General features: G+C 37.8%; 1 protein-coding gene across 2 annotated transcripts in view; it reads left to right on the top strand.

Annotated features, from left to right (window-relative positions):
• Positions 1 to 723: 723 nt before the first annotated feature.
• Positions 724 to 13,607, top strand: part of LOC111058210 — a 53,977-nt gene continuing 41,093 nt past the window's right edge. The window contains exon 1 of one of the 2 annotated variants that reach the window (XM_022345713.2): positions 724 to 1,019. The gene's annotated coding sequence lies outside the window, so the exon portion shown is untranslated. Of the gene's footprint in view, positions 1,149 to 13,607 lie in introns of both variants that reach the window. The other variant, XM_039440010.1, reaches the window with a different exon arrangement.

Genomic DNA, 13,607 nt, shown 5'->3' with positions numbered 1-13,607 from the left:
ACATTGTTTCATCAAATTTCAATAATATATTGGGATCCAAATCGATGAGGAGAATCAGCCCACATCATGCATTCTAACAAAGTAAATCTTGCATTAGTAACCCAATCATTGAAAATAATTTGACATATTGATTTTGAAGAATATATTCAGTCTTTCATTAATGTTGAAACTCTCAAACACGATTGATTCCCCTAAATAACCTTGAGGAACTTTCTTCCATAAGAGTTCCCAAAAGTAAAAAAATCCGCTCCAATTATTCTAAAAAATTTATACAGGAGAAATCCCAGAGATGTCAGGCCATAAAGCATCAAAATATGAGTTGGAAGTTTTATATTCAGATCACACATCTTGAATTATGTGGCCAGTTCACAGATTTCCAATGCTTTTTATATATACAGTAGGCAATGACTAATTTTGAGAAAACATTTTGACTACTTCCTTTAAATGAAAATGATGATAATTTAGATTAGAAAAACACTACTTGTAAAATAAGAAGATGATGCGACGACGGCACTGGAAAGACGAGTGAATTTCACCGTTAGTAGAGGTGATCGAATGAAGGCAGCAGGAGTACGATAGTGAGGGGTGAGGGAGGGACAGCCTAGTAGTACTCGGGGGACCCGGGACCAGTTTCTGCGGGGCCCACTGCCCCCCTCATCATTCCTGCGCGCCCCACCCTACCCAGCAATTGCCTTATTCATAACTTCTTCTTCGACTTGTTTTTATTCACGTCGATCGCCCCAGTGTCAGTGAGAACGCGCGTCTCAAGCAAGCGCGAGGTTAGTCATATCCGACTAAATCCAGTCGAGTCGAGCCGCGAACGATTACCGGTGCCACCGCCTCCCAATGGCCACCTGTGCTGCCTCCGCATGCTTCTAGCCGCCGCCTCCGCCCAGACCCAAGCTACTCCTACTAACTTGTACGCGTTCATTCTACTCTCACGTAGTGTCAGTGTCAAGTGCTACAACATCGTCGTTATTGTGCTCTCTTTGGATTTTACACCAATTCATTTCTGCTAGGTGAGTTACCACAGGCCTACATGAATTAACCTATTGTATAGTGGTTAGAGACACTGGATGCCGTTCCAGTTGGTTTCAGATAAGATTTCCTGATCCAGTATGTAAAAGTTTAATCATCATATTGAACAGGTAGGTGGTAGCTCCTGCGAATCAACGTATACATGTAAGTGAGAGTAGGCTGTCATCAGGAAGAAATTACCCAAAGTTTAATTGATTGATCTACAAAAAAACTCCTTTAAATCCAAAATTATGCTATTCAGTCGTGATTCAAGCTCACACTTTCTGTCACTAGCTTACTGAACGTACATAACGTAGACCTACTCTTTAACGTACTACATTTTTATAGTGTGTAATGTACATTTTGTAAGGTATAGGAATCATTTAAATTTGATGTCAATATGAGACTTATCCCTCTCAGCAAGAAGCGCCGCTTGCTGTATTTAATCATTTGTAACTAATGCAACTTTTATAATAAACTAAATTATTTTATAGTTTTTAATTAATAATAGAATAATTTTCAATTGTAATAATAGCATATAAAACACTACTCATATATTTATAAAATTAAATAAGTATAATGTTACAGATTTCGTTGAATAAATATTTCTATTATTGATTTTCAAGTTGATGCATCACATAAAATATGAAGAGAATAGATCTTGTCATAGTATGATAATAATTATTATACTGTCATGAGCTTCCTTGTCATATCAGACCAATCGTACTACTACTATACAATTCACTGTATTATGAAGATATAGCATAAGCTTTTCTGTAACAACTGAAGATTTCAGACAAATCTATGTTCAAATACGAATAATAAAAATAAATTAATTAATTTTGGTAAAATTTTACCGGACATCGTGATAGGAATTTATTTTTCAGTCAGTTCAACGCGAACGAATATAGTGAGAATAAAACTCACAACTCAACGTTTTCCTCATAAAACAACGAAGGGTAAGCTCTTTCAAGAAAATTGTTCATAGCATTCAGATGATAATATTATTATAATCATTCTATTCCACCTATTTCTAAACATTTCAACCCTTCTGTACATTATTATTGAAATAATTATATGAAATCAAAGTGACAATTTTTTATAAAAAAATGCTCTTCATTCTAGGTACATTGGTATGCTCCATCATCAGTTCCAAATAGTACTGATTTTCATTCTATTGATGGATGGGCACGCTAAACTATTGATGCCAGCTGAAATATATAAATGGCATGAGGTCCAATGACGGCTAAGATATAAAATACTAGAAGTTCTGTGAACAGTAAACCTCATGCAGTTTTCTCATCCAAGAGTATCTGATGTCACCTGTTCCTGTTCTAGTTGATTCAGTTGAATCACAATAATTCATAGTTGAATAATAATTTACTCTTAAAAACTGTTATTTGTTTTCTCCAAGATAAAAAATTCACTTATGTTAATAAGCTCAGTTCACGTTTGAATTTGTATCCCATATGATAATATTAATCCAGTTCCGTGATAATCTTTCCATCTGATAAAAATATTTCTCAACTATTTTAACATTAATTTTATTCAATCAAGAATATTATAATTTCTTCAGCATTACCTATTTAGTTCATTTAATCATTTTTTTATTTTATTTTTAATCATCTATTAAATTTGTTTTTCAAATGTGACAATATTGATACTGATGGGCATCATAAAAATATTGAAACCCTACATTACAGAAATAGACACAATTCTATAGTCTGATTGATCCTATCTTCAAAGTAGATTATATAATAATATAGTGATATCAGAGTATGAGGAATTCCATTTCTTTTCATATTATCCTTAAAATGCAAAATTTCGAAAAACCTTGAGTATACATCGACGCGCAGTTGAAAAAGGAATATTCCTGCTAAACTCATCAAATACTATCAACCCGTTTGGCCGTAATCGCGTTACATACAGACATACAAAAGAAAATCCGAGTTAAAACATAGACCTCACTACGTTCGGTCAATCAGGCAAGGTGGGACGATTCCCGCCATGCACTCCCCTCCAACAAAATTCAAAATCCATACGAATCAACTTTTTTAACATACGAATATTCCAACATTTCTGTTTTTCTTTATTAAACTTGAGCAGATTATTTTATTGAATTTTATCTACTTGGCAGGGAACGTGTGTAAAGAGGCGATTAAAGGATGAACCTGATCACCAAATTTCAGAAATAGTACTTCTTATTGCTGTAGGACTCAGCATTTCTCTAGTAGGGTCTTAAATCTTAGGCTAGTCACTAACGACAGGACATGCATGTTGAACATGTCTGCACACACATGTCTTCATACATTCTTGTTTCATCATAGAATCACAGTGAAAGAGGCTTCAAACAAAAGTTTCTGAAGTTAATGTACATTTGATCCTTGTAGTTTATTTTTTTTAACTACTATATTTGACGTTAAATTATTCTGGTATCATTCCAATTAGTAATTTTCCAGTGGTTCATTTATTGTTGTTGGTTGTTCATGTTAGAAGCTGCTGTCAAACAGTTGTTCTTTGTTCGAAGCATCTCGCTGATGACAGAAAATGCATGATGAATGTGAACACACATGTGTGCTGAATGTGATGAACACACATGTCCATCATGTATGTCCTGTGTTAGTGGCTAGCCTCACGGATGAAATAAATACCGGTACGCGAAGTCCATTTATTTGCATGGGATCATATTATAAGTATTGTTTATTGTTTTTGAAGGGACGGATTCAAGGATCCAAAGGTTCAAAGAACCCCACACGTCAACCGAAGCTTATTGTGTTCCCAAGTAGTATGTTAGTTAGTTAGGCAAACCAATACCTGTTTTCTTAACAAGAACCAGGAGTTTTCCCTATACTAATATCCCATTCATCACCCGGTTGCTTGTTGCAATCCAGTGTGATATGCTTGGCAGTCTCTCCAGACTGATTAGTCCTCGTGACCTAAGCGAGTTCCACTCCTGGCCTACTTTGAAGGTCCTACCGCTGAGGAAGGGGTGGCCAAGTTGCCTCTAGGGCGCCCGGCCACCCTTGACTCAGCCTCTTGACCCACATTTGTGTCTGGAGTTTCACCCATCTCTGGTCTCTTAGGTTTTCTCGTTTTGCCCCTCCGAAACTTCGCAGGGTCAGAAGCCTCATTTCTCCAAAGAAGTTTTGCCTAAATGGTCGTCCTTCTTTGAGCAGTGGTGAGGTTTGGTCACTCCACCCAAAACTCGTGACCTACGTGAGTTCCACTCTTGGTCTTTTTGTAGGTCCTTCCGCTGAGAGAGGGAACGCCAAACTGCCTCTAGGGCACCCAGCGCCCGGCCACCCTAGACTCAGCCTCTTGACCCACATTTATGCCTGGAGTTTCATCCATCTCTGGTCCCTTGGGTTTTTCTTTTTGCCCCACCGAAACTCTGCAGGGTCAGAAGCCTCACCTCTCCCAAGAAGTTTTGCCTGAATAGCCGCCCTTCTCTGAGCAGTGGTGAGTTTTTGTCTCTTCACCCACAAACTCGGGACCATCGTGAGTTTCACTCCTGGCTTCTTTAAAGGTCTTTCCGCTTGAGAAGGGGTCGCCAAATTGCCTCTAGGGCACCTGGCCACACCCTCGACTTAGCCTCTTGACCTACATTTGTGCCTGGAGTTTCACCCATCTCTGGTCTCTTAAGTTTTTCTTTTTGCCCTTCCGAAACTGCCCTGATGGGGCAGATCCCGTGGGTTTGAAGGAGTTGCCTTGAGGTCCATTTTAGTCGCCTCCTACGACAAGCATGGATACTGTGGGTGAATTATGGTTTTCAACACATTCTTGAGTACGATGATCGACTCAAAGCTCCCCCAACCCACAGGGGACATATTCTAAGTAGATAATATAACAACTTATATAATCTATTTAAAATATATTCAAAGCTACTTCTATCTTACCTTTTTTTTAATTTTGTCAAACCTCTATCAATCTTTTTCCGACTTCGTTTTATTTTAAATATTATAAAGGATTCAACTCAGACTCCAACAAGTATAGTAGAAGCTTAGAATGGAAACATAAAAAAGCATACCTCTATCCAATTTTCAACTCTCATTACGTGTGGACGGAAAAAACTCTCCATGTCAGAGCTCGTCTTCCAATAATCAAGAAAATAGGACAAACTGACATAATCGCATATCGTATAGAGTACGGTTTACAGAGTATATTTACGACAGTTTCGATTATTGTAATAGGCAGCATACTTCTCTGTTTCAAAAGTAACACGGTTTCAGGTTATCATTGGAACTGGTACTTTATAATACGATGTAAATATTTGTCTCCTGAACTCCGTTCGCCTGCGAACCTGCATACACACTACAGAGCAATAGTTGGCTTTTCTCCTCGTCTCACTAATTAATATTCTTCAAACCGATGCATGTGTCTGATTGGATCCTACTGTCTATCAAATTGATGATCATCAGAAGCTTTCCAACTTACAAATGCATTGCCGTGCAACAATGAGCGAGAGAGCCTCTTCAGTTGAGAACTTCCTCTCCTTGTCGCTTGTTGCATCCCAGAGTTAAATCCCCTCCTCCTCCCCACCCCCAACCAGGAAGGAACCCGTTGACCTAAGCAGCTTGTCCGCCTCTGACCTACATTCGCCGCCATTAGTCTATAGGAGCTGCCCCCCCCCCTCTTGTCATCTTCCATATCAGGAGGAAAGGTCTAATCCTGATTTTACAATCACAATTGACATTTTTTATTCACTTCATGACCTACTACGTAATTTATTATACTTCAAAAAGGAAAGATAGATCAGCCCAAATTCACTGATGACATCGTTTTTCTACTGATTCCTCTATTGTTTTAATGTTTAACCCCACAAAAATGTTTCCATACATACCACACAGAGAGGGACATAAAATTATTCTCAAAATGAACAAGCTAATTTTGAAAAATTGTACTTTCCTCTCTGAAAATCATCATACATTATTAATTGACCGCAGCGACTAAAAATCAAATCGTCTTCAGCTCCTCATCATCGATTTGCGATTTGCGATTTGCTCGGTTTAAAAGGCGAGAAATAGGTTACTGAATAGATGTGTAACGCAGCGTGACAATTGTGGTGCGGTGCCGCGCGGCATCAAAAAGTACAATGCTCAACAGCTGAACCTGTAAAACTAATTATAATTTCAATTTACTGCCACGGCTACTCAAGCAATAAGCATGTGTACAGACGTACAGACTACAGTGAAGTACGTGTTGAAATGTACACTTGTGTGTGGTTTGTCTTGTAAAAAATGATAAGCGAGAGAGAAATGGTTGTATGAGTGAGTGGGAGAGACATACGCATCTCTCACACTAGGCGTGGAGCCAGGACTCCCCCTCATCTCACACTAATCTTCCACCCGTTTTCTAATCACCTTCTAATAATTTCTACATTTTTACTTTCCTTGCCTATTACCATAGGTAAGAAAAGTATTGCTTTCCAAAAAAATTTATGGTACCCTAATTTCATGTTTTCTATACGTTTCAAGGTCCCCTGAGTCCCAAAACATGATTTTTGGGTGTTGGTCTGTGTGTGTGTGTGTGTGTGTGTAATTTATACCCTTGATAGCTATTTATAAGCCCTATCAACTGACATGAGTCTCATTTCTGGGAACATTGCAGGAGCTCCGTAATATTCTTGAGAAAAATGGCGGATAATCACTAGAAAACCATGTTTTTCACGGTTTTCTCGAGAACGGCTCTAACGATTTTCTTCAAATTTATACCATGTATAGCTATTCATAAGCCCTATCAACTGACATGAGTCTCATTTCTGGGAACATTGCAGGAGCTCCGTAATATTCTTGAGAAAAATGGCGGATAATCACTAAAAAACCAGGTTTTTCATGGTTTTCTCGAGAACGGCTCTAACGATTTTCTTCAAATTTATACCTTGGATAGCTATTTATAAGCCCTATCAACTGACATGAGTCTCATTTCTGAGAAAATTTCAGGAGATCCGTAATATTCTTGAGAAAAATTGCGGATAATTACTAAAAAACCATGTTTTCCACGATTTTCTCAAAAATGACTTGACCGATTTTTTCCAAATTCATACCCTGTATAGTTATATATCAGCTCTATTAACTAGCATGACTCTCCTCCCTGAGAAACTAACAGGGGGTCCACCCCATCCTTGAGAAATTTACTTTGTAACCTCCTTCTCGTGCTTGAGGTAGGTGGATAGAGCAGTTTATGCAAAAGAACACACGTCGATATTTTACTTGTAGAACAGCCGTTTTGACAACTTTTGAAAAATCCTCAAATTTCATAATTCAAACAAAGGAAAATGTACTCTGAAAACAATAACAATAGTATAATCGTAGTTTTAATAAAATTATTTAGCCGCCAATCGGCATAATGTTATTCCCCTAGATTATCCTCGTTTAAGAATGAGGCTTATACAAAGTTGTGTGAGTGTACTACACCAGATTTTCGTTTTTGTAGTGTGTACTTACAGAACAGAACGGCACAGAACTGAAGGTGGTATACTATATAACCCTATCGAATAGGAAAAGGGAAAAAGAGAGACAGTTAATGGGTTCAGTTTCTAAAGTCAGTGTAAAAGAGTAGGAGGTAAATCAATGAAACATGGAATAATCCATGTAATAAGCGAAGACTAGAGTTTTATGTTTCCAAAACTATTGGTGAGTGATATTTTAGTCAAACCATTCATATTCAGTCAGTAACCTTGAGTAGTATTTCTATAACTAACTAATAACTGTTGAGTGATTTTTCAGTCTTACAATTTCAATTTACTTCTTTCATAAAATTGCAATTTAGTAGTTTTTTCTTTTAGAGAAACGTTTGTACTGTAGTTTGGCTTATACTGACGCTAATGTGCAATACAGCATACATACTAATACAGTTCTTGCAACTATCCACACTCTGCACTGCAATAATGGTACGTTATGGTGCTAAGCAAATGGTAACTCAACACAAAGGTTATACAGCTTCGCTATTAGCTCGGAGATAAAAGGCTCACATTTGGTGACTTTCTATACATTATGATAATTATTATATGAGTGGTAAAATCAATCAATAAAAATTTGAATGATTGAAGAGCAACGTTTTTAACATCAACTACAACCTCTTCATATAACAATTCCCAGAAACTATATTCAAATAACAGAAGATAACTATCAAACAGAAACAACTATAACCATCAGTAGCAAAGTAGGCTAATATTGGTATCAGCATTGATACAAAAAATCATCAGCCTACAGTAAGTTACAGCTTTGGTTTAAACAAGAGGACATTTTTGTTGTTAACAAAGCCCATCCATATTGTAGATACCTTTGGAACTTTGAAACTTTAAAATTCCAAGATAATAATAATTATTGAGTAGTATGTACGTCGTATGTGACGAACCACTTTCACCGAACGGTCACTCTGCGGGAGGTCGCCAGCTTCTTTCATCTACAACTCGTATACTCTCTCACTATGACTAGAGACCATGGAGTCCTGTCAACGCGTCTTCTCTCTCACTCTGACTCGCGCCCATAACGGTTGGCCGCTTCACTTCCGGCCTCATCCATTAGACTCTGTTAATGGACCACTCATGGCTACTCAGCTGCAATCGTGCATCTTCAACTGATATACGGTACACCACTTACAAAAGTTTCAAATTTAAAGAATTAGTAGAAAATGTTACTCTTAGATTAATGCAAATTTTCCTCCATTGAAAATCAACAAAGAAAAGGTATCTACGATATATTTTAATAGGAAAATGAGAGCGCTGCATACAAGCACTCAAGAGCTCAAGACTAATTATAAACGTTTGACTCATTATTTTCACATTGACACATATTTTGAAAAGACTTATTTGCAAGGAAAGTTCAGCTGTATGACCCCCATGTTCTAAAGGAATCAAACTGAATGTTCAATTAAATCTTCTAAAAAGTGTAAGTGAGAAAGACCTTCAAATCTCAGGCTCAAGTCCTGCATAAATCGACTATAAAGTTACATTTCCACATCAGACAGGAGAAATCTCTCATCAAATGTGATCTAATCTATGATCAAGTCACATGGCCTTTGATAAATTGAAGACAAGTTGTCTATTTTTTAACTTTTTTAGCATATTTAATTTGACAACAAAATCTTTCGGCTGGTTTGCCATCCGCAGGTTTGTGATCTCAGACTAGGTAGAAAGTAGGTACAAACCCTAACCTACAATAGGCAACAGACAAAAAACAACACACAAAAATTTCCACTCCATCCTTCTACCTAAGACCTGAGGATGGAAACCCAGCCAAAATATCTGGTTGTCGAGTAAGTTACTTTTAAACCAAAAGTTTCAAGGAGATAGGGTAAAAGTTTCATGTTGAGGGTAACAGAAATAATTCTGTATAATTATATAAGCACAAACTGATGCGCTGTTGAAGTTGGGGACCTATTTATTATACAGATTGAGTCATACTTGAGTTTTATACTTGATACTTTTGTCGTAAAAGTATGATACCGTAAGCTTACAGGTTGAAATTATGAGTGCTGACAAAGGCTGTAAAAGGATTATATACGAGTAGAATGAAAGAAAATCATCAAATAGTGATAGATTCACAAATGGAAAATATGAAGGAGCTCATGAAAGTCGACTCTTGTCTCTCCCACTTCAATCTTTATGACAACAATCTACAGAGTGAGTCATATGTATGGGAACCCTTCAATAAATTGGAGACTGTTGTAGATAAAATATTGTAACTTTCAGGATAAGTTATTGATTAAATACTCTACCTTTTGACGCACAACTGATTTTCAACCCCATATGATGTGGAACAAGAACGATGACATCAAGAAAATGTTCTATAATACTTCTATCCAAAATGACGGCTGATTGAAGTTTTAGTTTTTAAAGAAATAATTGATAAAGTTCAATCAGCCGTCATTTTGGATGAGAGTATTGGTCTGGCCAGAGAATTCGAACTGTAGCGCCAAAATCCCAGACTGCAGTTCTGCCAATAGCAGGCTTGTTTGCGCCAGCGCAGATCGTCCTGCTGTTTTGGCCTTGTCAATGTTAAACCCGTCAGTCATTCTTGTCTTGTCAGCCCGTTGTCTTGTTGCAAGACCGAATTTGTATTTTGTCATGTAATTTCGATTGGAAATTTCTTGTAAATAATTGTTTGAGTGTTGTGTGTGTGAATTATGAATATAACAGCGTAAATAGTGTTGAATTGAATTAATTTGAATTGGATTTGAATTTATAAAGAATCCAGCTTGAGCTTTGTTCGAAACACAGTGTATGACCTGCAAGTTGAACACAGAATCAACGCGAAAAGGCAGCCCGGAAGCAAACCTGTCTTTTTCCCAGATTTCATCCCACCCTGAACCTGATCAAAACACCTAATAAAGGCTTCAAAGGGCAAGTGGACAAGATTGGATTAAATCTGGTGAGTTTTTGCTCTTTTTTATTGTTCATTAATGCAGAGTTTAACTGTACAAATAACCTGGCTCAAATTGAAGATTAAATTTTGCCCCTTGTTTGTATTTGATTATTTGAATAGTAAATTACAGTCCTCTGGTAGCTCTAGCCTGAGCTTTGTTCAGAACATTTCTTGATCCTGCCAGGCCGGGATGAATTTTAATTTGTAATTTATTGATTAATTCACACACATTGAATTCAAGCAGTTTCGTATTTGTCCAATGTTGGCATGTTGAGAATGGTCTGATCTATGCTCAACTTAAGTTTTTTGTAGCCTTGTTCTAGAGCAAGGTTTCTTGTCAATTTGTATTTGTCTGAAATTAAATTTATTTCAGTTAAAATTGTAATTTTCCTGAAACAAGGCTCATCGTGCTCTTTTTCGGGAATTTGTTTGTTTGTTGGAATTTGTATTGTCCTTTTTGTTATACATGTTAGTGAAGGTTAATCACCAGCATGAATTTGTTTGTTCAATTCAACAAGTTATCGTTTGTTTGTGAGTTGTTGGAAGAACATTATCTAATCATATAGTTTTGTCTTCTGCAGTAACTTATCTTGTGAATTGATAATCAAAGTTTAACTTTGATAACTTACTAGTCGTGATTCTTCCTTTCATCTTGTTTTGAACTCATTCTTGTTTTATTGTCTGTTGTTTGTATTGTCGGGGCTGAATTGTTTTGTGTATGAGTTCAAGATGGAGGAAAAATTACAGAAACAAATCAGGGTGCATTGCGCTAAACTGGAACAATTGTATGCCAGATTGCAAAGAATTTATGAACTGTCTAAAAATGTCTCTGATCCAAAAGTTGCTGAGCAATTTTCAATCTTGTATCCTCGGGTGTCTCAGACCATTTCGGATTATGAAAGGACAGAATTAGTGGTTAATGAGTTGGAACTTGAGTTGAATAAAGATCATGTTGTAGCATTCAACGACTCACACCTAGATCTGTTTCAGTATATTGAAGTAGCGGCTAACACTCTCAAACAGAAAGAGGCGACTGATGCTATTGCTCAATCTTCGGCAGCTACAGCAGCTAATGCACAGCCAGTCGTGTCCGAGTCGGTACTGCCTAAAATCGACCTTCCGAAGTTTGATGGGAACCAGACTCAATGGTCGGTGTTTTATGAACTATTTAAGGCATTGGTACATGACAACAAGAGTTTGAACGATCAGCAGAAGGTCCAATATCTTGTAAGTAGACTTACTGGACAAGCAGCAAATATTTGTCGTCATTTGCCACCATTGGCTAATAATTATCAAATAATTTGGCAGGCATTATTGACCCGCTATAACGATCCACGGGCGCAAGTCGATGCCTATTTCAAACAAATTTTTGAATTTCGTCCAATAAAATCAGAATCAAAGGCAGGTTGTATTGCGATTTTGGATGGGTTTTGCAGTTCAATCAATGCAGTGAAGAGATTGCGACTCACTGATTTGTCAGACTCGATATTCCTCTATCATGGCTTGAGATTGCTGGATCCAAGTTCTCGTAGAAATTTTGAATCAGCCGTCCGTGACAAGGCTATGCCAACTTATACCGATTATGTCAAATTCATTGAAAAGCAAATTAAGACTCTTCCTTCTGATAAGAAACAGACTGAATCGTTTAATATGAGGCACTAAAAGGATAATAAATCAAAGGTGTTTGTGGTTCAATCTAATGATTCATCTAACGATGCATCTAGTAAAAATCCCAATTGTCTGAAGTGCTCAAAACCGGGTCATCAGTTAGTAGATTGTGCAAGTTTCTTGAAAATGACTCCTTGGGATCGTTATTGTTTGATTAAAGGAAAGTTTTGTTGTTTTCATTGTCTTGATGTGGATCATTTGAGTAGAGATTGTCGTAGTAAAACTCAGTGTGCTCAATGTCGAGAATCTCATCATTCTTTATTGCACTTTTCCAGATCAAGTTCCAATGAAGGTGTTGCGTCCTCATCGAACTCCAAGGCAGGTGGCACATCACCTATTAGTTGTTTTTCTACATCCAACGATGTAGAAAATTTGACCGTTGTGTTGTCGACCATCACTGCACATGTTTGGGATTGTAATGATCAGCTCTGTGATGTTCGTTTCTTGGTTGACACCGGGAGTCAGTGTCATTATGTTACAGCCAAATTGTGTCGGCGTTTGAGACTACCATTCCAGCCCATGAAAACCGTTGCTCGTGGATTCGGTGGTGGTACTAGTGAAGTTCGAGGTTGTTCTTGTGTGTCAATTCAGTCGAAGTTGGATCCTACCGTCAAGTTTTCGATGGATGCCACAGTGGTAGATAAAGTCATCGACAAGTTGCCTTCTTGTGAAATCGACAGATCCAAACTTCATCATCTTGAAAATCTCACACTGTCTGACGACAAATTCTACCTTCCTAGTAGAATAGATGGCATCATTGGTGTGGAGTTAGTTCCTCACTTGCTACGTGGGAGTCCTAGTATAGGTGAATCGCACAAATTGATGACTGTTAATAGTGTCTTTGGTCACATTCTGATGGGGTGAGCGCCGATTCTCACTTCAACAAAGAATGTGTCGAATTGTTTTACAGCCATCTGTAGTCCATTCGTTAGTAGTCAATCGTTGGATAGTTTTGTGGAACGTTTTTGGGAGTTGGAATCGTGCCCTGCACCAAGCTGTCAACTGAAACTGGAAGAGTTGGAGTGTGAGGTAAATTTTCGGAAGTCTGTACATCGTGTGAATTCTGGTCGTTTTGTTGTTGCCTTGTCATTTGCGGAACCGCCCAGCAGCTTGGGAGATTCATATGCTGTCGCCGAACGCAGACTGCTGACTTTGGAGAGATGACTAGAGCTTGACAGCAATACTCGTATTTCATATCATGAAATATTGATCAATTACCTACGTCAGGGTCACATGTCGTTTGTAGCAGATCAGACAGACCGAGGTGGTTACTACATACCGCATCACGCCATCATGAAAGCAAGCAGCACTACCACGCCCATCCGAATTGTATTTGATGCTGGTTCCAGAACATCATCGGGTTTGTCATTGAACCAGGTTCTTCATGCTGGTCCCAAATTGCAGACTGACATTTTTGTTTTGTTAGTTAATTTTCGTTTGTTCCCAATCGCACTAACTGCCAACATTAAACAAATGTATCAACAGATATTAGTGGAGGATTCCTGCCGTCGTTATCAGCATGTATTGTGGAGATTTTCGCCGGAGGATCCAATCGAA

Source organism: Nilaparvata lugens, chromosome 1 (assembly GCF_014356525.2).
Source record: "Nilaparvata lugens isolate BPH chromosome 1, ASM1435652v1, whole genome shotgun sequence".
Taxonomy (NCBI): domain Eukaryota; kingdom Metazoa; phylum Arthropoda; class Insecta; order Hemiptera; family Delphacidae; genus Nilaparvata; species Nilaparvata lugens.
Note: the sequence above shows the minus strand (reverse complement) of the source record. Positions and strands in the feature narration are given on the sequence as shown.